General features: G+C 34.6%; 1 long non-coding RNA gene across 3 annotated transcripts in view; it reads left to right on the top strand.

Moving 5' to 3' along the window:
* Positions 1-24,106, top strand: part of LOC142599891 (uncharacterized) — a 97,028-nt gene that overhangs the window by 56,214 nt on the left and 16,708 nt on the right. For 2 of the 3 annotated variants that reach the window (XR_012833333.1, XR_012833332.1), the window contains exons 4-5: positions 5,160-5,253; positions 21,780-21,874. This is a non-coding gene — a long non-coding RNA (uncharacterized LOC142599891). Of the gene's footprint in view, positions 1-5,159; positions 5,254-21,764; positions 21,875-24,106 lie in introns of all 3 variants that reach the window. The other variant, XR_012833331.1, reaches the window with a different exon arrangement.

The raw sequence follows: 24,106 nt of genomic DNA, 5'->3' as shown, positions 1-24,106 counted from the left end.
GCTCCTTCCCAGCTACAATTTCTAGCGTTACTTTTTATTCCTCTTCCTACTTCCCTCTTCACTTTCGGCTGCCCGGCCGTTGTTTGGTGGTTTTTTTGTTGTTGTTGGGGTTTTATTTTTTTTTTTTCCGGAGGCAGGAAGGCGTATGGATATTTTCCCCGATGCCCTGTGATCGGTGGGCGCTCGGGGCTGCCGTCGAGCTGGCGGGCACGCAGGATGCGCAGCGAAGGCAGCATCGGGCCCCCGTTAAGGCGCCCGTTCAGCAGAGACTGGACCGGCTGCTGCCCCTCCTGGTTGCCTGCGGGGCTGGGGCTGGGAGGTTGGACCGGGTCACAGCCTTTCCCCGCTCCTCTCCCCACCCCCCCCCACCCCCACCCCCCCCCGCACATCCCTCGGCGGCGTTCAAAGCCAGAACCGGCCGCCTTTGCGCTTAGCACCCTCGCCACCGAAAATAACGAGTTAACCGAAGAACGTAGGAGGGACATAGAGAAGAGTTGGGGTGCAGAAGTGCTGTACAAAAGATTTCTGTGTACATGGCTGAAAGCGTGTAGTCTTAAAGTGAAATGCAAAACTTAACGTTTCCAGCATGGCAACTGGATTGTGATTCAAGGTATTTTCTGTGTAATGCAGAAATACAATAGTTCAAGGAGGTTTTTCTGCCTCGAATCCTTAGTTTCCTTGGATTCTTTTAATCCAGTACAGAAATTACACAGTTTCATTCCTTTTTTCCTGAGAATAGCTGCTTCGTTTGTCCCCGCAATTCATACCTTTATGCCCTGATAGCTAGAAAATTCAGTTTAGCCTCTGAAATTGCGATACTAGTAAGATCCTATTAAAATTTAGCACTTATTTCTTTAGATTTGCATCATTACTTTCACAGTATTTTCAGAAACGTCTTTAGCAGTTAGTATGGGAATGTGCACAAAGCTGTTTCACTGTAGCTGTGTATACTTCGAAATATCAGGATTTGAAGAGATTTACACTATTCAACAGTAGAAGTGCACTCACAGACACTGACTTTCACTTTCAAGGAAATAAATGTCCTGACTCATAGCTAATTTAGAAAAAAAAAATCTATAATTCAGTATTGCACAGGTGCGTATGCATTTTTCCCACTATTCGACAGTCATGTTCAACAGTGTGCAATTTATACCTGTTTTTCATTTTAATTAAAATCTGTGCTTAGCACATATTTGACTACATAAAACAACTGTTCTTTCCAGGTTTTTTTATTTCTCAGCTGCACCATTCCCATATTTTACAATTACATAAAGGTGGGTGTGGCTAAAATGAAAGCAGTAAGCAATCTAATATCAATATACAGGGTATGTTAAGTAGGTTTTCCTTTCTTATATTTGATGTACTCCTTATTTTGAGATATTTGGGGGAAAAAATCATGTAGCTTAAATGGACCCTTATAGAACTGCTTGCATTTTTCTCCTTAGTTAAAATGTCAAACATTAACTGGGATTACTTGGCCCTGGAAAAGTTACATTCGGAGGAAATATCAAATGAACTTAAAGATCTAAACCTATATATTTACATTATATCATAAGTGAAAGTTAAAGTTCTATGCTTAATAAAATATTGCTTAGGTATACCATGTACCATAGTGTGTGTATATTTATTTTTTAAAAAAATTTGTTTCTTTTCTGTCTAATTCTTTATCTTGATTGTTAGGAAAAACATCCAAATAAGCTTAGCTTTTTTTTTTTTTTTAAGCCCACTAAGTTGTGCTGAAAGTTTCCCAAGAAGGACCCTTTTGTTTTATAGATATAAAACTACTGAAGCTTGGAGTAACTCTGAGATTTTTAATTTTCAGAAATAATAGTAATTTGAAAGTATGACTATATATCTATGCGACTTTTGCACATGTTAGGGTAGTATTCCATAGGAAGCTTATTGTAACATTTTAAAGGCAGACTACATATATAATAACAAGGTGTCATGGGGTTCTTTTTCTGTTTGGTTGCAGTTTTTTTTGCTTAGCTTCTGGAATTCTGAACTTCTTACTATTCCATCCAAAATGTAATATCATGGAAGGAATTTTGCTGCTAAATTGTAGTCTTTATTTCCTTAATTATCCTTATGACTAATAAGTCAGATTCTGTTGTGAAGTACAGCTGGAACTGCATACACACTACCTGTGTACACCCTGCCTGTGAACTCTGTAGGGAGGGTGCACATCTCATCCATCTTGAATGGCAAAAGCTATCCTAACAGGTGTATCAACACTTTTCTGTAACACTTTTACATATGTACAAACACACGACCTTTCTTTACATAAAAAGTAGCCATGTAACAGTTAGCATTTCTTTTATAGGACCTTACTGTTTTTTGTTATTTGCGTTGGGAAGCAATTAACTACTGAATATATAAGGGAGGACTGAGAAACTTATCACTACATTCTATGAATATGCTGCAGGTATTGTGTTTTGTAGATACAGTCATCCACCCACACCCAAAGGCCCATTGCAAGTCATTCCAGTAATTTACATTCATTACAAACTGTCAAAGGTAGAAAGCATCTTGGACTAATTTTGACTGTCTGCGCAAGAGAAATGCAGAATGAAACTGTAGGCTTTTGTGTACAAACAGAAAAATATTTTTATGATAAAGTTTTTAAAACTAAAAATAACTTCATGTACACCAATAAGTGTTCTCTACAGTTTGAGGTTTTGGAGGGTTTTTTGTTTGGTTTTTTTTTTTACATGTATGTTATTACAAGTTCTAAACATTTAACTTCTAACACTGGAACTGCATCTCAAAAATTATGATCTTTTATCAGTAATACTTGGAAAATTTTGTTTGAGGAGGCAGTCTGAATTACTCTTGTACATAGTCCTCTGACTCTTCTCACAGCCATCTATTTTTTTTTTAATAGAACTAGTAATGTATTTTAAAGATAGGAAAAAAAAAATTATAGGCCCCACAAATATGAAGGGTACATCAGACAGAGTGGAGATGTGTAGCCACAGATTTCCGGTAACTCTTTTTTCACTCAGTGAAAATGTTGCTTTGCAATTTTATTTTTGTTTTGTGCATTATTGGCAGGAGTTACGTAGAATTTTTAGGCAACTGATGTGTTACTATATAACAAGCTAGATAAGTTAGGTTTCAAAAGGAATCTCTTTATTGAAAAATATCTTAATTTTGGATACTGGACAATTTTAGAAATGTTTAGTGTGAGCTAGGTGTAAAAATTTCTGCCCATGTTTAATAGGGTGTAAGGCAATGTCTGTACTAATTATATTTTTTAACCCTTTATTGTAAGTTTTTAAAACACTCCACTTGTAGTAAAGAAACTTTGGGTTATATCTATTCACTAGACAGTTGATAGTACCACAATTGAGGAATAGTTTTGATGGTAGCTTCATACGTTGTGTGAGAACACCAGCAGGCTTGCATGAATATTAGAGGGGTGTAGCAGAACTTGAGTTCTAGGGCAGATAACACTTAAAGTTTGGCAATTTTTTACTTATAATATTTGCATCTAATAATATTTTAGTGTATCATTTTAAAAAAAGTTGTCTTTGCAGAGAATACTAAGTTTCATAACTTTATCTGATTCTAAACACTTTTCCATATCTCGGTAATGAACAGTTGCTAGTGTGTAAGGATGACCTCACACACATACGCATTTATTACCACGTACACACAAGAGTAGAAAATGTAAATTATGTACATTTAGCTTTTATTTTGTTAAAAGTTTCTCGAGATGTCTTCTAAAACTGAAGACGATACTGTTATATTGCTGAAAACTGAAAAATAGCAGTGACTTTGAATGATCGTTATTAATGTCTAAAGGAAACCACTGTTAGAAATAGGACCCCCCCCACCCCGTGACTATTTAGTTTGTTTTCAGACACTGCAATGAGTGTATCCACAGTAAATAGATTATTAATAAACTTTTCAACATTGAATCTAGTTACAATTAATTATTTTATTTAGCATGAGCTAAAATCCACTTGAAGATTTGATCTGAGAAAAAGATAATTACACCTCGAATAGGGCTTAAGCTTGTATTTTCATTTTACATGGTTTTATGTAAGTCCAGTTTTAATATTATCTTTAAGTATGTTAAGTCTCAATATAAGCATTGGGGGGGATTTTCAGAAGAACTTTTCTGTTTCTGGTTTAAGAACAAACTGTTTTAAAAAGGTGAAATAGAAGATGTGTAGAATACATGAAAATAAAGACAAATTCCTTTTTCTTGTTAAAGCGGGGTGCTTATTATAGTTCCATATCTGTGAGGAGGGTTTTAGTATTTTCTGGAATATGCTTAAAGAATAAATTTCCAAATTTATGGAAATGTTGGTAAACAGGTGACCTGATGTAGGCATCTGCTACTCACTTATTAGACATAGGGTGTGTCTTGTCATGGTATCTGCAGTGAAAAAGTCAAAATATAGTAAAAATAAATTTAAGAATTTGGCTGTGTTTCCTCCAGTGGATATTTGACTATAGTTACTACCTCTATCAAGTTATACTTTGTTCTTACTTGCTTATGGCCAATTACACTGATGGCTTTTTCTTTTTTTTTTTTTTGTTTTAAATTTTTATTTCATCTCTGAGTGCTTTATATCACTGTAATATTTGCATTATATGTTTTAAAGTAGCTAATACTTGTAGGCTACATTTAATAAAGGCAATAATGGTACTGCCTTGAAGAGAAAAAAAAAATTAAAGCTGCTTAAAGAAAAACAGCAGAAGTTAAATACTTAACAGTCAGTAGCATATTTTAGGATATATGACAGTAGTAATCACACATCCATTTAGTTTATACTTACCTGTTTGCTTGTTTGAGGGTGGAGGGAGAGATTGGGAGTTGGGGGGGGGAATAACACCCTTCCCCCCCCCCCCCCTTTTTTTTTTTTTCCTTCCTCTTGCTTTCATCTTAAAATGCTGCGGGAAGAATGAAAGCAGAAACATGCTAATCTGATTTGTTTCAGGAGGCTTCTGATAATAAAGAGGCATATCACAGGTGTTCCTAATCAAGTCAGTTTGGTTTTAAAAAAAAAAAGTATTTTTAAAATTAGGATTTCCTGTAACATAGACAATGCGAGGGTCAAGCCGATGACCTACATCTATGTTTGGGGATCAACCATGAAACTGTGGGTGTTGGAAATATGTTATAATACATGACATTTTTATTGCAGGTTTCGACCTTTCAATAGAGAGCTGATTTTGGAGAACAGCTTAACTCCTGTGATTGAAAAACTCTCTCTGGAAGGTGGATAGAGCATGAGCATGGTATATATTATATTAACATTTCTCTTATTACATATGTTCTTTATTTTAAAAAATGTATACAGTAGTATAACTTATTCAGATTATTCAAAATAGGCCAGTTCTGCTGGATTTTTTTATTTGTTAAAATAATTCTTCTTTACACTCCTTCTGTAAAATTATAAGACTAAGTAAAAGTATTTGCACAAGCTGTGCTCAGAAGGAAATGAAGAGGCCAAAAATATGTATAAAAAGCTGAGTTTGCAACAGCCTTGATCATTGGAGTTATATAAATTCTCCACATAGTATTGTTCTCATGTTCTTGTCTTGGGAATTACTCCAACTGAAATGTTGCTAATCCAAAAACAAAGTATGGATGATATAGTGTTTATTTTTAAATAACTTTTATTTTTTTGTTGGGAGGGTGTGTTAAAGAATAGAGAGCTAGCTAAATGCATTTCTATGTACAGTGCAAAATTTGTTTTTAAAAGCATTAATAGACTAGCTACCTGTGAAGCAAAGAAGCAGAAAACGGGGAAAAAATGTTCTTCAGAGCCCTCCACCTGTACCAGAATAGTCAGAAATTTTATTTATTTTATCTGTTTGTCAGTAAATACGTAGTATATAATAAAAGACTGAACGTTTAAGAATAATTAATATGGACTATGCTACACTCATATTGCAAGTCTTGCTTTGCACTAGAAGTACTAATTTGGCTGAAACTGAGAAATCCATTCAAGTAATCATAACCTATCTACTTGTATATGAATAATCTTAACTAACCATTTACATAAACAATTGAAATTAAAATAGTAACCGCTCTTGGATTGAGTAAATTTGTTTAAATACGAAATGGAGTAGTAAAAGCTGTAAGACTTTATCTTCAGCAAAATATATTGCAGTACAACAAATTTTATGAACATGTCATGACTTTAGCAATTCCAGCTTTCAGCTGGAATCCAGTTTTTATCCTTAATCAAATCTGTCTGTCTTCAAGAGCACATTTTTTTGTAGGAAGTAATTGTACCATAAAATAAGAGAAGTTTTAAAAACCAAAACTTGAGATTATCCCAGTAATTGCTAATTTATACCAAGCAAATTCAGTGAGGTGTAAATTTCATATTTCTCCATTATTGTAACTAGTGGCTAGTGTAACTGAAGAATTGCTGGCTTTTACCAGTAATACACCTCCTGTTGTAGAACTATTTGAGGCAGACATGTTCTGAATGTATTTTTCATATACTATTATGATTTTAGGGTAGTTAAGACCACCTACGGAAAGTTATCAGTTAAGAAAACTTTGAATACAGAAAGTTAAGGAAGTGAAACATAACTTTATATAAGCTTTGCAGTTTGTGACTAGTGAGTAGGTAATTCTTCAATTTTTCATCTTTTCTTTCTTCCTGTGATTAAAAATCACAGTGAAAGGATTTTTATTAAGGCTGTTATAGTGTTTGGGTAACATGCCTAAAATGTTCCCAAATAAATAAATATTTCACATTCTGTCCAGAAACTCTGCTCTGAATGTACTGCATTTCTGGTGGTTTTGGGGATTTTTTTTTTTTTTTTTTCTTCTAGTTCTCTTAGGAATATAAGGATTTCACGGAACACTTCTATGAATTTGTTCATTCTTTTTTTTTTTTCCCCTGTACAAAAGCAATTACATTCTTGTTAATGAAAATCAGGATTATATTGCAAGGCAAAGGTATCTAAGGCTCCCTTGTGACATATTTAAAAGGTGAAAGTTTGATGGAGTGTTCCTTGGTCTGACACAAGTTCAGAGTATTTCTCATAGATTCTTATTCAGCAAAAAAATATGGTTTCTGGTTCACAACTGTAAATCAAGGGGATTATAAATTTAGGGCCTAATTCTGCAAACTTTTAAATACACAAGTAGTCCTAATGACACACTACCATGAATAAGGTTTTGTAGAATCGTGTTCTCATTAGATGCAAACTTTATTTCCTTTAATGAGTAAAATATATTAAAGTATTTTGATCTTTGAGACAAGTCTAAATAATTTTTATAAAGTGCAAAGAGAACAGTTTTGCAGTACTGCAGTAATTGAGTCTTACTCATTTGCAAGATCAAATAGCTTTCAAGAGTGCTGCAATTGTTAGTTATCATTAGAACCCATTTTCTAAGTGTTGATCAGCTCTAGAACATTTTTATGCTGAAATTTACCCCTTTTTTTTTTATAACTGCTTTGTATTTGGTAGTCAGCATGGCTGTTTCATGACCCAAAGAGTAGGTCAAACTTTCAAGAGAGATGTGGGGTGTGTTTGTTTTATTTTCGTACTCTTAGCCTCTGCTATTGCAGTTCTTATTTAGCAAAACTACCATTTATTTTGTTGGAAGTTGAGCCTGAAATAAGGGCTACAGTGCTGGCCCCTTAAATTGTTGGTGTGGCTATTGCAAATTGTATGCTTGACTTCGTAAACTGTTTTGCAATATCTAATTGTAATGAGGCTGAAAAGATAAAAACGTACAGACTTCTTTGCTGAAGTGCTTCTCGTGTAACTTTTCATGGCCACTTTTACTATTCGTACTATAGGTACACACTTGAGGCTCTGCAGACCTTGTTGACTGAATCATAATTTGAAAGCTGACAATGCATGCTTATTGCTCATCTAAAAGAACTGTTGCAGATTACTTTGCCAGCTCATCTATGCTTTCTTTAAGGGCTTCCCTTGCTATTAAAGGCAACTTAAATAATTTTCCTGAAAGAGATATGTAGCTATAAATGCAACCCCTGCCTAGTTATTACAACAGATGTAAAATTAGCCATTGTTTGAAAACCTTATGAGATCTTAGGCATGGCTGTTTTAAGTTTTGAAATCTGAAACAACTGAATTTTCTGGATTTTGCTAGTTTAAACTAGACACAGCCCTAACGTTATTTTTAAATGGAGTCTTGTATACTATTAGATTTAAATAGACATTAACTTTTATTAGTACATTAGGCATTTAATGAAACATGTATATAGGAGGGATTTAAGGCTGGACTACTTACACCTCATTTTTCCCTGTCTGGTCTTGCAAGGCAATAGGAAAAGCAAAACATATGACATACATATTCTTTACGAAAAATAGTTAAAACATGCTAATTGGGATATTTAAATGCTTATTTTTCTAACTCAAAAGCAAATATATGAAAGTAAGGTATTGCCCTCTTTTTTTTATTATTTTCAATTTTATTTATTTAATTATTTCAACAAAAAGCTAAGTAGAAATTTATGTAAACCCATACAGTTAAGTTGTGGTTGGGGGAATGAAAAATGCAATCGGAGTTCTTAAATGTTTATCTACTGTATTGATGTCTTGTTAATCCACCTTGGTTTAGACTGCTGTTTGTACACTAACATGAAAAAGGTCATGTATGAAGATGTAACTGCTGAGTAGTGTGTTTGAATAAATCAGTTTTTATAGGTTTGTTAATTTTGAATTTATTTTAAATACATGGATAGTCACAGTAAATTTTTTCTAAGTTTATTGGGGGCGGGATTTTTTTTTTTTCAGAGAAGTGTTTTTCTGTTACACTATTCTCAATTTTTACAGCAATATTTTGAGATAATTAGTGCTTTTTAACAAAATATACTGCTAAGATAATCTATTCAAAGCAAGAAATCAGCAATATATTTTTTTAATTTGTGCAGTACTTAAAAATCTTAGTTATGTGCAAGTATCTCTAAAATATTTACACCTTTCCATTAACCCATAAATTTTAAGAGCTTGCTTTTTACTTCCTGTGAGTGTCCTCTGGGTTGGGGGTTTTTTTTGTAGGTTTTGTTGAGGTTTTTTTAAGCCTTCAAGCCAAAGATTTTCATTATTTTATCCATCCACATCTTAGTTGATATGAAGAGTGATTTTTTTTAAATTTTTTTTTAGTTTTCCCTCTCACCACAGAAAGAAATGGATCTAAGTATTAATGTGAAAGTTAACATAAACATTTTGAAAGTATTGTAATTATGAACATGATTATGATCCTTCCAACTTTTATAATTTCCTATTTCAAAATAGATATAGCATAATATAAGTCACTTTTAGATTTAGACAGGACTTCTGGTGGATCTGATAAATCAAAACATTTGCTTTAGAATTTCTTTATTCTTTTGGAGCAAAATTTTGTCTTGGTAGAATGGGTAGATACTATGGTCTTAATTGTGTTATCACTTCAGTAATTCTGAAAACACTTCACTTCTTCCTGTTACAAGCTAGTCCATATTTTAGTAAAGATCAAGAAAAGGAGGGTGCTCCATCTGTTGTGAAACATTGTAATGGCTCTTATGAGAAAGTCTATCTCTAAATCAAAATATATATTCAAAAGTCTATTGCAAAACAGAGTTCTCTGTTGATACTGTCGTACTTATGTCAGTATCTTGCAGGAAGAAAAACCTCCTTGTCAAAAAGAGTGGTTATATACTGCTTATCCTGTCCCCGTGCTCCCCAAAACCAAAAGATTTTTTCCAGGTTCTCAGAAAGGAGAACAATGCTCTTAATGTCAAGCACAGGAGTTAAGACAAGCAGCAGTCAAATGTGTATTTTTCTTAATCTCTTTTATCACCTAACTCTAATAATATGTTTCAGTTCTCAGGCAGAGTGAATATTAGGGATTGTCATTCTGTATGACCAGAGTATTTTTTTAAAATAAGGGGACATATGCTCATCTTTAATGTATGTGGAAATCCATAGCCTGTATGATATACAAGTGTTACTAATATGTTCTCCATACTTCTTTAAGTCCTAAATTCATGGCCTCTCCGATCAGTTCAAGAGTAGATAAAATATGGTTTGAAATAAATTCACAGGGAAATGCTTGCACTTTTCTTTCTGGAATTGCCAGGTTTAAAATCTGGATCTTCATTTGCATGGTGCCTGTTTCGCATCCAGGTTTAGAGTGTAACTAGGAGACTCTTGAATTAGCAGTGAGAGAATAATTCCTTCCAGGGTATTAGTACTGCTAGACTGTGTTCTGTTTTCACACCAGCAACTCTTCAATTTTCATTAATGCTCTGATCCCAGCTATGTTACTGTAATTACAGTGAATTTGGCTATGAATACTGAGTGTTTGTTTCAGAAACTGATATTTGTGAAACTTCATTAAAAAAACCTAATAGAAATGTAAAATACAAGAATGTTCATAAGTTATCAAATTTATTGCCCTTGATTGTCTTTTTTTTTGCTATTTTAGATGTACTTCTTGCATTTTGGGTGTGTAATACTTAATTTGTCAACCTCAGTCTTCTGACCTGAAAATGATCATTTGAAATGCTGTTCAAATTTTTTTGTTTGTTTTATTTTTAGATTAATATAACTTATGTTGCTGACCCACTTTCCATTATGTAAAAACCCAAACAGAATTTGTCATTGAGGCAGGAATTCACGAAGGCTAACACTAGAGGGCAATTCAAAGCAGCAGCTTACCCCACTAACAGTTACTGGTGCCTGTGGCCCTGTGTTAAAAAAGAGGGAGCCTATGGAGACTTTCCCAGGGTCTCCCCCGGCAAAAGCTGGTCTTTGTGATTACCCTCCTAAACAATTTATTTAATTCATTTTTTCACATCCAGTAAATGTATCCTTCAGTGCTCCACTGAATGAGGAAGAAATTAAGCCAGTTCTTAATTTCTTATTTTGCTGAAATAAAAGATAAGGAACATCTTCCACAGTGTCTTACCTCACTCAGTCTTGCCAAAAAGGCATGACTTACTCAGCGTTGGGTTTTGTTTGGTTGGTTTTAATTTGCTCTCATGTGCCACATTGAACTCTTTGTCTGATAGATACTGGGGGTTGGGAGGTAAGGTAACATTACATTGAAACTTAAATGTCTTTTGTTAAGTATCAAGGAATATGGAATATATGGTGAGTAAAAAAAATATTCTTGCAAAATACTGCAAAATTATGCAAATTAATAAGACAGTTTAAATAATTCATGTTGTAACAAAAAAACCCAACCGTACCACAAACAGGATAAGGCATCAGACTGGTACTTTGTGTCCATAACTCTATCAAGGAAAATATAATATAACTAATGTAAAAAAAAAAAATAAAATAATTGAAGTAAGATGAGCAATCAGGTGCTATATTTAATATTTAACTGAGAAGGAGAGATCATCTGTATATTGTGCACAATTTAATTTATGTAACAGTGCATTACATAATAAATTACAGTTTTCATGGTTGCAGTGTTCGTTATAGATTTACAGAACATTCTGAATGCTTGTAAATAATAACCTGTAATGCAAATGGTGATGTCATGATTCTTGAAAAGCACTCAAGAATTCTTATTTTAGCAATGCAAATTCTCTCATTATATTGAAATGTATGCACCCAGCCACATAAATGCTTGTGCCACAGTACAAATTTCAACACAAGGGCATTTTATAAGTGTATATGTGTTTATAACTATCTATCTATCTAACTTTATATACATATCTATCATACAATAGTCTATATTATATGTATACTTATATATAAAAAAGCTAATGTAAGATTAAAATGGCATGATCGTTCTTACACTCTGTAACAATTTTTCAAGTAGTATTATCTTTGCATTCTTTTGCACAACTTATTATAAATGTCTAAAACTTACTCTTGCTTTAAGTTGTTTTTTTAATAAAGAATACTTACTTACAATCATTCTGTCAGTGTCACAAATCCATAGAAATACTGCAATGCATTATTACAGTAAACATTTACACCTGTCTTCTGCAGGTCTGATCAGCAACTCCAGTGCAATTTGAAAATATGTAATCTGCAGGCAGTGATGTGCCCAACCTTAATCGGTGCTGGAGCCTTTGGAAGAGAGATTGTGTCATCATACAGTATATACTCCAACAATGACTGACCTTGATGAATCTGTGAAAGAAGAAAATAGCTTTCTCACTTCTTAATTTGCAAAATGCACGAAAGAAAAAAAGGGGGGGGGGAACGTGGAATTTAACCCACTGATGTTGTTAGATTCTCTGGGGTGTAAGGGAGGCTTTTGATTTTGTTGGGGGGGTGTGTTGAACAGTTAGTTGATAATCATGTACAGTGATAAAGAGATTTTAGTCACACACATGAACTCTTGATTTTGAGAATGAATATTTATACCAAATATAGCTGAATACTCAAGTGCTCAAACCAAGCATACATGTAAGCTTTTAAGGAATTGAATTCTTAGTCTTTTATAGGTAAGACACTACCAATTTAAGCATAAGCATTTTCATGCCAACATGACTCTTGTCTCTTTTTTTTCTTCCTTTTACCAGCTTGATTTTTGGCCTTAAATCAGAGATAAGTTCTGTTGTTAAGTTACTATTAAGGCTGTATTCAGAATTTTGTTTATTTGAACAAAGCAAGAACAAATGTGTAAGTACCAGCAATGTGCAGACCAATATTGCAATATTGGTCTGTTCTATCTTTAAGCAGGTGGTTTCATGTGGCAGGCTGGAAGAGAGACTCTTTTTCTTCCCAGCTTTTGACAAAAAGATGACGCATATGACTCAGAATTAGAAGGGGAAATCTGCCAGTTTGCATCAGTTCCTTAACTTGTGGGCTGCTATTCACCACAAGGAAAATCAGTACACTCGCACCAGTGCTTCTTGAGAGATGAGGAGTAATCATTTCCTTCAGAAAGTGTAGGATGATTGGAGTAGGCCTTTCATATGTTACACTAGGCTTATCCTATAATAAGATATTTTTCAATTGTATTGAATTTTTAGGAAGAAAAAAAAACAAATAATGTTCTTAAATGCTACCGTTAATGCTTAAAATAGGAATCAAGTATATTCTAGCTTAATGCAGAGTAAAAGCAAAGGAATCTGCTTCCTCTTGAAAATATAAAACTTCTGTTTTGCTGCCACTGAAATTCAAAAACCATTGTAGATCTCCACAGTTAAAAGGTAAGGTTTTACTTATTTTTTTTTAACCTCATTCCACATATCTGAATCTCCAGTTCCAGCTTTTAAGTAAGTTAGTAGGACTGAAAAAAAATTAAATATAGTAACTTAGAGGGCAGAAGCCATCTGTTTTGAAGAGGAAAATAATTACTTGAAGTAAGGAAGATCTGATTTTCAAAATGTCATGCTTTAGACCTGCTAAAAAAGATAATGTACAACATAGTGATAATTCTGATTCTTTCATATAGGTTTGGGTTACGATAGAGAGAGACTTCTTGCAATACTGATATTTGTTCAAAGAACATACTGTCAACTAGCCTTTTATTTAAACAAAAAAGTCAATTGCTAATTGTTCAGAGATTAATGTCATCTTTTTGGTTTGTAGATATTTACTAGACAGTTTGATAGGGCTGAGAGTATAATTTTTTTTTTGACTGCTAGTGTGCTTTAGGTATTGGATTATAAATCTTTTTCTTAATATATTAACTTGTAGTTAATTCAGCATGGTTTTACTTTAAGCTTGTTAGTGAAATATTGAAAATCTAGCTTAATATAAAGCCATAAAAGGCAATGAGCATCCTTATCTCTTTTTCTTTTTTCAATGGATAAAGTTCCTTTCATTTGGCAAAACTGTTTTTGTTTTGAAAAAGCATATCCTAAATGAAGTTCATCTTGCTGGAAAAATAAATTTCACTGCTTAGCAATCTGTGTCAGCCTTAGAAAGCACCATTTTATTTTGCATTAGCTTAGCTCTATGAGTAGTGAGTCTCACCAGTGGGGATGTGGGGAGCCAACCCATAAATGGTTTTGAAAGGGAGTATACACATCTGTGTGTTAGATGGTATCTCTTCTATGAATATTTCACGGAGAGGTGGGGGGGAAGAATGAAGCAGCCTTCTGGGTTGCTGCTCCTGCAGATTTCCTCAGCTACCATTAAATAAACAATAATCTAAGTAGATAATATGACTAGGAATCTGCACCCCAGACGTGTTAAGGACACTTGAAACTTCTGCTGAAGTGACTAATTAAATAATGAAGTTGTAGAAATACAGCTAAGGATTGGAAAAGTTACAGCAATTTCTAGGCAGTGTTCCTCTGCTGTTAACTAGTCAATTCCCTTAACAGTTGAGTTGATTTCTTCTAACAGTTCAGTCTCACCTTTCATAAGTCATATAATTGTCTGGCATTTTATAGAAGTCATGTAGAGATGATGTCAAGAAAAAGACAAATTTACTGTCTGAGCCAGAAGGCAGGCTCACAAAAAGCAACTTCTTTCAGGACACGAAAAGCTCTTTGTTCTGTGGCCTTGGTCTTTTTGTGCTTTGACCCTTATTTTATAGCATTGTCACTCTGACCCTAAATCTTTGGAAGCAGACACGCAGCAAATTTAGCCCTTTACAAGTGGGGTTGCATTCTGAACTATGGGCCTGGTTTTTGTCTTTAGGCGTTATAGTTCCATACAATGCCGAAATGTAACAAAATCAAAATTTAAGACTTGTGGGGTTTTGTAGCGCAACTAGTAGTATTTACATATCAGGCCAATTTTTTTATATATATTGCTATATTACTGTCCTATGATTTATTATTATTTACCAATTTCAGATAAGATAGCAACTAGGAAGGCAGTCTGGTTAACACTGACTAATGTATTTTCTACTTTCCCAGCAGTACATTGGAAACTGATCGTGTGCACAGACCGCCAGGGTTCCTGCAAAGTGCTACTTGAGTATTAAGTATTCTGCTGAGGACAAGAAATGCTTTGCTGTACGTTATAGAGATAGAAAATTTAAACAGCAATACCTGCATGGCTTGCTTTCATAAAAGACTGAGTGCCAGCTGAGGAGAGCACAAAATTTTATACTAGGCGTGCGACTGCTTCCTGGGCTAAATGACCAAGTCTTCTGAGAATTTAATAAAACTAACTTTGTTTTAAATTCTTTAAGAAAGCAGGAAAATAATTAAAAGGACAGAAAACTAACAGCTGATATGTTCTGATTTTTTTTTTTTTAAATTAATATATTTAAGAGGAGAACCTGTTTGCCTATCTTAATAACTTCCCATTATATAGCTGGTTGGTATCGTATGAGTATTGTTATTTGGAAAAGGGTTCTTCCTTTTTCTCTTTCACCAGCAATGATTCTATATACTTTAGGTTTTATAAACTTGAACTGTAATCATAGGATTATCTTTTTTTAATGTAAGAGTGTAATAATCTAAGGATATGTTTATTGGAGAACTTGAAAAAAGATTATATCTTGATTTTTTAATTATTTATTTATTTATTTAAAAACTAATATAGAAACTGATGTTGTATTTTAAGACAGATCTGGCTTGCTTTTTGGTAGATCCACTAGACTGAGTATTAATATTTTTTGTGATAAAATTGGGGGAAAAGGGACACTTTAATGACCACTATAATGAAATATAAAACCTACTACATAGAACTTAAAAAAATAGCTTCTTTGGGTTTTTTTAATTTTGTATGTGTCCTTTCAAGCAGAAAGAATGTTGGTACAGATTGAAAGTGTTCACACAATTTTCTTCCTGTGTCCATGCCAAAGGTGCAGGGAAGATGGATTTTTAACAAACTCTGTTAGAACCCAGAGCTTGTTATACTTTACAAGTTCACTGTGAAGTATTTCATATAGCAGTCTAGTTAATGCATCAACATCTGACAAAACAGTCTTTAGAAACTGGGAAAAGAGGTGGGAGGAGTTAGTCTTATTCAATTTTATTTTTAAGCTAGAGTTGATAATAAAATATACTGATAATGTACTAAAATATACATTGATAATATTTGTGTGCTATATCAGCTTCCCTTAGTTCTGCTTTTTTAGCTAGCAAGCTATAAAAACCGTTTGATGTTCTGTACTTGTGCAAGTCAGGACTACCTTTAGTTTCTTGCCTTCCACATAAATTCACTGCATTTTGGATGCTATTCATCGCTCCAATAGAAGCATCAATATTGCAGTACCAAATAACTGTCTTCACTTTGGTTTGTTTTCATGACTGCAGTGAGGGGAGGGGGGGAAACAAAAACAAAAAAGCCCAAACCAAAAGTGCACCTCATGCACTAGGTTGTCTCACATATTCCTTTGTAAGCAGTGGTTGGAGTGCTGGGATGAAGTAAAAAGGACATAAAACTGAATTTGATGCTGATAGACCATAACTGCACTTCCAAATTTCCAGGTATTTTTATACTACTGATTTTAATGTTTTGCTTCCTGGTTTTTTTTATTTTTATTTTTAGCTGGCTTTGTAATTTTATGTTGGTCTTATGCAGTAGTTCTCCAGCTAGTCTAAATATGTTTGTTCATGATCCTTGGAGAGATAGCTGGACACATGATATAGATTCTCCAAATTTAGTAACAGTAGATTTCAGTAATCAGCAGTTATCTGCTTAACTTTCATTATTAATATTTTACATTGCAAACAACTTCTGTAGTTTCCTCAATCTTTTGCCATGGTTATATGGGGAAAATTGTTGACATGATTGGGAAATAGTTAACAGACAATCCCTTTTTTGTCAAAGTTTGTGTGCTTGACCTTACCCATAATTTACAACCAAAACTCCAGATCAGTGCTAGTCATCTCTGCTCAAATACTCATCTTTGTGTTCAGAAAATTATCCAAAGCATTAATTGTAACTTTTTAATACAAATTGATAATAGTCTTAGAAATACTCTACTGCTTGGTAGAAGGTATGGGAAGATCTATTATACATGGAGAGTGTGTGTATAAGCTTGATCCTGAATGACCACTCCTTTTTGAGGTGAAGTGAGGCTAATTTATTGCTGGATTACAGTCATTTAATTTAAAAACAAACAAACACCCAACCCTAGCACAGAATTGCTAGGTTAGAGACAGATTGTTTTTTAGAACTGCAGCCTTAAACGTGAGTTCAGAATCTTCCTGTTACTTCAGAATAATAGCAATTAAAGTGTATAGTTTATTCTTGTAATTCTTTTTCCTCTATTACCACAAAGTAGCCTCAATTAAGTTGAGTGAATTAACTGAATATCATAGGTTATACCTAAACTAAATAATAATGCAATAATAGCCAAAAAGACCTTTTTAAAGTAATACTTTGAAATAGTTCAATGGAATATTTTCTCCTTTTTTTTTTTTTTTTTAAATATATACATATCACTCTAAAGGACTTGTAGAATTAGGAGGAAAGAGAATTCCTTAACAAAAGCAACCAGAAGGCAGAGGTAAAAGAATATTAAACTTGCATTTACTTCTAAATGTAAGTTTTAAGAATGAGCAAGAGTTATAAATTCCAATGTGTTTGCAGTATAAATATTGCAGTGTTGAGTAAGCATATGACAAAATAAAGTGAAAGTACTATTGTTTAAACTGGTGGGAGCAGGGGGGAAGTAAACAGTGTATTATCAAGGCACAGCTACATATACTTCTAGATCTTACAGTTTTGATGTTTGAGAATAAAGTGTTTAGATTTCTTAAGAGTGAAATGAGATTATCTCTTTAATTCTGTCTTTTGTCCAGATGAATTTAGTGGGGGGGAGAAAAAAAAAAAAAGTATCTGCAGCAAGAGTTGAACTGTCAGCATGTTTATTCATACTGAATGGTGTATTAGTGGCACTGAACTGCGAGCTCCAAGAGGAGAGCTTTGCAAATCCGACAGCAGTTGTCAAAAAAGCTATCACTGCAAAGTGTCCTGTCTGCCATATGAGTAAGTTACTCTCTTCATGGAATGCATGGAACAGGACATGCTTGTCAAAACTGCCCCACTTCATACTATGTCATCTGAGTGCAAACCCTGTCTCATTTCCAGTTTAAACTAAGCTAAACTGGGAAAACTGAGCTATGGAGATGTACTTTCTGATGTCTGCTATGGGGAAGAGTAGCACTGGTGGACAAACAGTATGTTTTAGACTGGAACACTTAAGAGTCTTTCAGTATCTTTCATCTTCAGATTTCTAGTTTTAAACTGAAATAAGGTTGGGAAAGGGTCACAATGAACAGTGAGGTAATAACCTTGCTTTCATAGTGGGTCTGTGTTGCTTTGCATTAATGAGTAAGTAACACGAGCAATGGAATATGGTTGTGTACAACACTATCAACAGGGAAGATGTTTTGGCCAAGAAATGTCAAGAGTACTGCTGTTGTATGCTAAATGTTTAATCTTATGTTATTGGACCTCTGAGACAATACACAATATTTAATAGAAAGGCCATGATTTGTTTTACTCCAAATCACTGAACTGTCAGATTGCTGGCTAGTGGTATCTTTTTGGATACCATATATTACATAGAATTTAAGGAGCTTATTGGTAGTTATAATAGCATTTAAGGAGCTTAGTAGTAGTTATAGTAGCCAGAAATTCACTTGCAGCTGGTTTTCATGGGGTCAGAAAGAGATTGAATTGGGCTTGGTGTTGTTGTAAACTCTTAACTATAAACCAATGAAAACTGAGTGTGATGTTTTATGTTAGGGCTTGGTCTCTGATAAATCAACTAAGAAATACTGAAATCAAGGAAAGGCTCCTTCCTTGATTGGGAACACCAATCGCACAAACATACACACTTTTTTTTTAAAACCATTTAATTGCTTTTTCTAACGTCATTTCTGACTTTAATGTATATGTAGAGAGCCTGCTTCTATGGAATTTCAGTTCTGCTTCTTCAGAATCCTTCCTTCTTCCATCTTCCTCAGCAGGCTCTTGCTTTCAGGGGCTGGGGGGAATCTAATGGAGCTGCCTGCATACATGATTCCCAGCTTTTATTAAGGTCTCCCCTGTCTGTCTCTATCACCCACAGACCCCCATCTTAATACACAAGGACAGAGGTAGGAGAAGCACTTTTGGTTAGCATGACTGAATTAGCTTTATGACCAAAACATAGAGGTACAGAGCTTTGTGCAGACACTTCTGGATTTCAGTAGATTTCTGACTTAGTACACTTTTTATCTTTTTTACACTTCTTTCATCCTTCTCCTGTTCTTCCACCCCTTCTCTCACATACAGTGTCTTCAATTTTATTGGAAAACTTGTTTATTATCCTTACAGAGATAATATATTTTTAATAGCAATGTAGAAAATGTACAGTCATGTTGTGTTTGATTTTTTTGTTTGTTTTGTTTTGGGGCATTTTTGGTAGTAAAGTTTTAAAAAAAAACCAAACCAACAACCCACAATCCTCTAATGCATGTAAGGTGTTGGGTGGGTGGAATTACCTGCAAGTTCTCTAACTACTATACTTACTGTAGAAAATACCATAATAATTCTGCCAAGTCTTCATTTCATGGTGTGTGTAGTTTAATTTTAGAGGGATTTACTTATGCAACAGAAAAAAACCCTCCACGCTTAAGCTAGAAGCTAAAAACAGCTAGGCAATTGAAACAACAGTATCTAGTTAAACACACATAGTTTACAAATGAAGAATTTGGCCTGAACATACAAATGAGAAATGTACTTACAAAAGTACTAAATGTTGCAGCTGTCTTTTTTTAAATAATTTCCTTTCAGTCTTTCAAGGTAAATTTACAAGTAAGAAGCAATATTTTCTTTTGCTGGAAAACATCTTCATATTCTTTTCCCAGAAAAGTTTAAGTAAATCTCTTGCTGCTGGCTAGCATTTTTGCTTGCATCTATCTTTTTCTTTATCTTTGCCTTCCACATTATGTATATATGGTGGAGTTTTTTCTTTACCTCTTCCTCTCTTGGAAACTGTCACAGCATACCTTTACAGTTAGGTTTATTTTGACTTTGCTTTCAGGTATTACCTCACCAAGGTACTGGGTAAATTGTGCCTATATAATCTAGGTTGCCTATTTTAGCTGTCCAATTTAAAAAACAAACACAGGTAGTAAGGGGGGCAGGGAAGTGTAAATATATTTGTGCATGTATAAAATATACCAGAAATGGCTCTTTTATACAGTTCCTAAAGTAGCATTCAAACCTAGATAGCTATATAAAAACCTTAGTGTTGCTGCAGCTACCTGTGAACTTACATTGGCAAATCTCACAGTAACTGGCTCATCTGTAGCAACAGACCCTTCTAGCAGAGATCATCCTGCTGTATTGTAGGAGCAAAAATAGGAAAGGAGGAAAGGAAAACTCACCAAACTTTACCCCTTTTTGGCCTGCCAAACTTTTTTTTGTGCTTACAGATAGCCCTGTTAATTTACAGAAATTGTTTTATCATGAACTGACTAGAAGGCAATGGAGTGTTTGGGTCTGGTCTGTGTGAGTAGCTTTTGTCTTAATAATTTGGTATAAAAAACATTAAAGAAAGCATAAATCATGTTATCTAGGGAACCAGTAAAAGTACTGTACACACTTAAAACGCTGACATGATTGGGGTTTTTTAATATATTTTTTCTCTGAAATGAATTAAGACAGACTTGTAAGTCTGTCTGCCCAAAAATTGTGGCAAGGGTAACCTGTAGAGGTAACAAACAGCTTGAGGACTGATACAGTACATAACAGAAGTTTGTTTTTAAATTAGTTCTTATTGTCTTACATATGATAGCTGTCTTTTTCACATCAGAGGTTTCCAGATGACCAAAAGTTAGATTAGAAAATAACCCATACTTTTTTGTTTTGTTTTGAAGTAAACATCTGCATGATCTTTAGTTCCTCTAATCAGACACACAATTGTCCAGTTCCCAGTTCATGTCCCATTAAGGTATTATGCATGGTTGACAATAAAGTCTAGAGCTTCACTCTAAATAAACAGTCAGCTTGGCAATGGACAAATGTTTTGTAAACATTTTGTAGTTTATTAATACAGCCCATGTCAGTACATGGAAAAAAACTAATGCTCAATAAGAGAAATCTACATTCTGCTTTCAGCGTACGTTTCTGTTTCCTTGAAGTATGGTAGACACCTTGGCATAACGTAGCAGCACATAATGGTTTGTGGGTTTTGAAAAGGTGCAGGCCATATTGTGCTGCCTCAAAAATACAAGGATTTCATCATCCTGAAGAGAAATATCACTTATTAATTAATCTTGTGATGCTGATGTCTGTCATACTTTAGCAGCACGTAAATATTGGTGTTAAGACTGTAAATATCTCCAGTATTAACTGTGCTGCTGAAGTAAGGCTAGCCACTTCTGCATATGAGTCATGAAAAAGGACATGTCATGTATTTCCTTATTGTTGTTATAATTTATACATTGATTGTTTATGAACATTTTCTTGGCTTTTGTTTGTATTTTCATCTATTCAGAAATATTATTTAGGACTTCATAGTGTGTGATGGTAAACATAGAACAGACATATATATATAACTTTGAATGCTTTGGTTTACATGAAAGCTGAATTTATTAAAGGACCCATCTCAAGCTATACCTGTCTAACAAAGCTTTGGTAAGTGTGTTTATTTATATACATAAATTATAAAAATGGTGTTACTTTAAATATCAGTATTTCTTTATTAAAACTCTTTAAACTGTGTGTTCATTTTTACAGCATTTTCTTAATGAATGGAACTGGGAAATGTTTTGTTATGTTTTTAGCAAAGTGAGCACATAAAAATTTTGGAACATACTTTTTCTTTAACAAAACTTACTAAATGCTTCATTTCTTATATCACTGTGTCTATAGACAGGTAACATTTTTATGGTTAGAAGTTTAAACTGTGTATCTGTGAATTTACTAATTTTTTTTCCTCATCTTCTGCTAAGATGTTTCTCTTGCAGGGGAATCTTTCATTGAGACGATTGAAATCGCTGCAGTGAGAATGGAAATTACTCAGGCTCCTTTCCTTTTAAAAGCTGCATGCAAGAACTGTGTGGTGAGTCAAATGTAGACTAATGGTTATGTAAATGTCACTAATTTTAGATACAGTCAAGATCTGAAAGTGTGTTTCCTTTTAAGATTTTATTTTCTTCACTATCATGACTCAGTATCACTTGCTAATCTCATTTTATTAGTCCTGTTATATTTTATCGTTAAAATACACATGCCTTCTTCAAGTAAGTGCTCACAGCTTCAAGTTTATACATCATATAGATGTTTTGAAAGCTTATCTGCACTGGAGATTTGTTTTGACTTCAGGCTTCACATGTCTGCTACTGGTGCAGTTGCACAGGTACAAACATGACGTAGATGAATATGAATCCAAGTTGTTATAATTCATAGATCTGCATTATTTTACCATATAGAATTTCAGCCTGGTGTATGCACTGATAAAAATCACACTTTTCTTGTCTGCCCTGCTATGGATTTGAACTAGTGAAGTTACTGATGGCTAAAATTTCCAATTTATTTCAGACCTGAGCAGTTCTCAACAATAAAATCATGAAAAGCTGTGGGCTATCTAATACTGCATAAAGTAAGCACTTCTGTGTATACATTTACCTACTACAGGTCTCTTAACATATGTGGCCTAAATGAGGCTGACTAATCAGAAAGATGCTGCTGTTTGGTTCAAAGTTGGATAGCTTTCTTGCTGAGGCTTCTTTAAATAGCACTATGGTATATTTGCTTACCTGTAACTGCTTAATACTAAAAACCTGCACATACATTTCAGCCATTTGAAAACTTAAAAATGCTTGGAAAGACCAGGCTCTGTAGGTTATAAAAGAAAAAAACACTATTTTTCCACTATTCCCCTGCCTTTAAAGGTCATTGATTTCTGTTAGTGTACTGCAGGCTGTGGTGCTTGCAGAGGGCCATCCATCCTGTGACTCTCGTAGATCCAGTATCTTAATATATCTAGGCTTTTTCTCCAGGACTCCTATGAGTAGATATGAATCTAAAGAGCTGGTCAGAAGGATTTGAGACTTATTTGTGCAACAAATAAGTCTATTTGTATGGCTTTGTTAAAGTCCAGTGGCCAAACCATTTGTTCCTGACTAACTGCATTGTGCCAGTGTAGGCCTTCGTGTGAATACTGAGACAGATTGCTTCCTTCTGGCTCACCGTGCAAACCCATGTAACTGGCACGAGGCAGGGGATGGCAGGGAGTGGGAAGAAGCAGAAGGGGAAAGGTTGGACTGCCTTGTTTGGTGGCCCTAGCAGCTTGTAACAGTTTAGTGAGGTGATGAAAATACTGTTTGAGCATTTGCAGAACCAGAGCTCAAGTGAGGAACCAAAGTTCTTGTCTGGATTAAGAAAATTATTTCAAGTGCTTATGAAGGCCTACTCAAATTACTCCATTCCTAAACCTTTGAAAATAATGCCATATTTCTTGCATGGTTCACAGTTGCCTTAAATAATATTAGCAATTGTATTTTCCAGAGGTTGACCTGCATGGGGGGTGCCATAACCAGTGGCTGAATGGAACTCCCTCTGCATTGCAGGTGTGGGGTCCTAAGGATTGTGCCTGACGTAAGAAAGGAAGGCTAGCTGTCTTCAGTTCAGGTGCTTGTTTTCTGCTAGGCTTAGGAACAATATGGGAAAAAGATGCTTAACTCACATAAAAGGGCAAGAAAAGATAGGCCTGCTTGAAAATAAACTGAGACTAGTAGCTGTATAGGAGTGAAGACAACTAGTGAGAGGAGCATGTCTAAAAATCTAATGTTGAAAGGTTGGAGCTGTGAACTGATAGGGGAAGGACAGATGTGATGAGCTGGAAAATTGGAAGGATTGGAAGATTTGGGGGTTTTGTTTGTTTCTTGAAATTGGAAGAAGCAGTAGCCTGACAGAAGGGATCTGGCCTGAGGCAAAGAGAACATGAGTCAGGCTTGGGGAAAGGGACTTGCACACCTCAGATCATTTCTAACATTCACTAGAGTGCTCTCCACTTCAGATCCAGAAGGGAATGCAGACTGCTAAGTAGTAGCTTTTGCTGTCATCTCTGAAATTGCTGACAATTTCATCCCCCCTCATTGTATTCCACACAGAAGAGGGCAACCTTATTAGTGCTCTCAGCTACTTCATGAATTTTGGTCCTGAAAAGGAATTCCAAAATAACAGAGTAGTGGAGGTTGGAAGGGACCTCTGGAGATCATCTAGTCCAAGCAGGGTCAGGCAGAGCAGGCTTTTTAGGGCTGTGTCCAGTCAGGTTTTGGATATCTTCAAG

This window comes from Balearica regulorum, chromosome 1 (assembly GCF_011004875.1).
Source record: "Balearica regulorum gibbericeps isolate bBalReg1 chromosome 1, bBalReg1.pri, whole genome shotgun sequence".
Taxonomy (NCBI): Eukaryota; Metazoa; Chordata; class Aves; order Gruiformes; family Gruidae; genus Balearica; species Balearica regulorum.
The sequence above is the reverse complement of the archived record's forward strand: the minus strand, read 5'-3'. Positions and strand labels throughout refer to the sequence as shown.